The following is a 3,405-nucleotide window of genomic DNA, read 5'->3' as shown; positions in this document are numbered from 1 at the left end:
TTCATTGCAGAGCCGCTGGTGTTTCAGTAAGAACACCTGGCGGAGGGAGAGGTGGGGACAACTTGCGAGAATGCAGACCCCGCGCCACAGCCCGCGGTGGGACCCAGTGATCTGCTGGACTGAAAACTGGGTGGCTCAAAAGAACAGAAATCTCTTCTCCGCCGCTCTGGAGGTGAGGTTCTGCGTCCTTACCGGGGCGGCTGGGGTGGGTTCTTCTGGGGGAAGGGGTCCTCTCCCTCCACCTCTGGTGGCTGCCAGCATTTCCTGGCTGGTGCCTGCTTCCCCTCTGTCTTGGAGCCACCTCTGCCCTCAGGAATCTTCCCCTGCCTCCCTCTTATCCCTGCGCTCACCTCTTATCCTGTGACAACATCTGGGAGCCTCTGGATAATCCAGGGTAAGCCCCCATCCTAAGATCCTCAATTTAATCACATCTGCCAAACCCCTTTCCCCACACCCGGGGACATCCACAGGCTTCAGAGATATGCCGGGATATCTTTAGGGACCTTCATGCAGCCTGCCACAGCCCCCAGTGACTTCAGTTTGGAAGGTAAAAAAACATTCTCCTGGGAAACCCTCATGTGCAGGCGTAACGAGGCTGCTTTCTCAGGATTCTCGGAGTTTAAAGAACTAAAGTGACATTCAGCATTCACTCCCCCATGCCAGGACCTGTACTGGACACTGCTGCCCACAGAGGGCCTGCAGACCAGTCCTCAGGTAGAGGTGGAGGGAAGGGGAAGGAGAAGGGGAAAGGAGATCTGGGTTCCTGGGCTTCCTCTGCTCAGTCCTAGAGGGAGGGCTCCATGCAAGAAAGCAGTTCACTCCCTCTGTGTGTGGGTCTGTGCACGTGTGTGCGTGTGTGTGCATGCACACACTCAATCGTGATGCTGGAGGTAGAACCCAGGGCCTTGTGCATGCTTGATAGACCCTCTACTGATGAGTGACACCCCTAGTCTGGAATTTCACTCTTCTGAGTCTCAGTTTCTTAATCTGATAAATGGGCATGATATTGGCATCCACCTGAGGAGATTTCTGAGAGAACCACAGAGCTTTTCCTGGATGGTTCCTTCCTTAAGAGCTACTCACTGCTTAGATTTCAGCTTGAATGACCCCCCCCACTGCAGACCCTCTGCTCAGGGTTGAAAGTTGCTTGGATTTTAGGTTTCTTTTTGTCTTGGTGCTGGGGGTTGAACCCGGGGCCTTGTGCATTCTAAGCATGAGCTCTACCACTAAGCCCCATCCCCAAACTTGAAAGCTCTGGTCCCTTCAAACTTCCTGGTGAAAGATCCTCTCAGAAGCAATAGTGTTAAGGGTATTTTAGGTGGTGATTATGCTCTGCGGGTTCTGTCCTCAGCGTTCTTATAAAAGTGGTCTGAGAGGGCCCTTTGGCCCTTTTGCCCTTCTTCTAAGTGAGAACAGACTGGAAGGCACCATCTTAGAAGCAGAGAGCAATCCCACTAGACACCAAATCTGCAGATACCTTGAACTTGGACTTCCCAGCCTCTAGAACTGGGAGCAATACATTTCTATTGTCTATAAATCACCCAAAGACATTTTGTTAGAGCAGCAGGAATGGACTAAGACCAGCCGTCTCCCAGCAGCGGCCCCTCCGGCCCTGATCTCTTCTTACCTTGCTTATTTCATTCTTTGAACTCAGGGCCTTGCGTGTGCTCACCGAGTACTCCCCGGCTGAGCTATGTCCCAGCTCTAGACCTTAATTCCACTGTCCCCTTTTTCCTCCAGACTGTGAGCTTCACGAGGCCCAAGCCTCTCTGGCACGGCTCCAGCTCTGGTGCAGTGCCTGGCTAGAAAGGGATGCAATCAGTTCTTGTTGGAGAGGGGAACACACCACAGGAAAGCAAGAGGTGCACAGAAGTGCATCGCACTATAGGTAAACAGCACAGCAAGCTCAATCCTGCCGGTTGTTCTCACACAAGGCAAACAGACTCAAAATTTTAGGCTGCCCACATGGAACACCTCTGGGTCCCTCGGAGCTCTATTGCCTTGGTGAGAGTGGGGGTGCAGTTGGCGCACCCCCACAAGCCTGTTTTCAGCACTGTTTACTGTGGTTCTGGGAAGAGAATGAGGAAGGGCCACACCAGCAAGGCAGGTTCTGGAAATGAGGAGATGGGGTGCAGGGCAACTAGGTGCCCATGGACCCATGAAGTCTTGACACCCCAGCCCTATTGGGCCCCCTTGTCATCCCTTCCCAGCCCCAGCACCTATAATGAATGACCTGTTCCTCCGGGAGGTCCTAGTTCCTGGCTGCAAACCTAGGACTTGGCATGCATCTGGCACCCAGTGGGTCTCAACCAGTGTGTGGAACAGACCCTGAAGGGCACAGGAGGCCTCATTCCTAGCCTTCAGTTGCTGCCCTCTGAAAAGCTCATGGAACCTTTGGGTCCCTGTCATATAAGAGCACCCCAAACGCATCTGTAATTTCAGCCCACCCCACCTCCAATCATCCATAAAGCCAAGCTTCAAACTTGGGGGTGTCCTCAAGACCTAGGGAGAAGGTGGTGTGGCAGGTGGGACCCAGAGGGGGACCTTGGGCAGCCCTGGCCTTCCCCTCCCAGAGGACCAGCGAGGAATGGGGTGAACGGCCCACTTCTCATCACTCTGCTCTCGGGGAGGAGGAAAGGAAGCGAGGAGGGGGCGATCTGGCAGGCGGGGGAGATGGGGGACCCCCGCCAGGAGGAAAGGGGGAAGAGGCGAGGATCCGAGGAGGGGGCGATGGAGAGGCCGGCGAGCCGGGAACAAAGACCGGCGGCGCGGGGCGCGGAGGCGCCGGCGGGGAGCGCGGGCCCCGGGCGCTGTCAGCGCGCTGATGGACGGGCCGCCTTCCAGCTCCGCGCCGCCGCGTTCCTGGCAACCGCGCCGCTTCCTGGCGGGGGCGGGGCCTGCAGAAAGGTTACATTTGCACAACGTGCCTCCCGCAGCCGGTGGGGGAGGGGGCGGGGAGGCGACGGGGAGGGCGGGGGCGGGGAGGCCGGCGGGCGCGGCGGGGCGCGCGGAGTCGGCGGCGGCTCCGGCGCTGCCCGAGGAATGGAAAAATCCCTCCCCGGCCGCGCGGAAAAATATCCGGTTCCACGCGGGCAGCACCGCGGCTGCTCCGAGGGCGCGCACGCTGCGCCCGGCCTCGCCCCCACCCGGCCCCGGGCGTCGCCTCTTCTGCACAGTTCCCCTTTAACACGCCCGGAGGCTGGTGGAATGTCTCCGCTTCCCAGATCCGAGTGTCTGGCCCTCTCCGCTGGCCGTCCCCCTGTCCCCCAAGCAGGGCGATGGATGGCCGGAGCCAGGACCTGCTGTGATGGGGTCCTGATCGGTCGTTTTCTTTTTGACTTGGGAAGAGGGGCTGCCACTCGCGTCTACCCCTCTTCCCACGGTGGTTGCTCAGCCCTGCCTGCC

The sequence above is a fragment of the Marmota monax genome, unplaced genomic scaffold (assembly GCF_021218885.2).
Source record: "Marmota monax isolate L192 unplaced genomic scaffold, Marmota_monax_Labrador192_F-V1.1 WCK01_AAM20220418_F8-fsc00020, whole genome shotgun sequence".
Classification (NCBI taxonomy): domain Eukaryota; kingdom Metazoa; phylum Chordata; class Mammalia; order Rodentia; family Sciuridae; genus Marmota; species Marmota monax.
Note: the sequence above shows the minus strand (reverse complement) of the source record.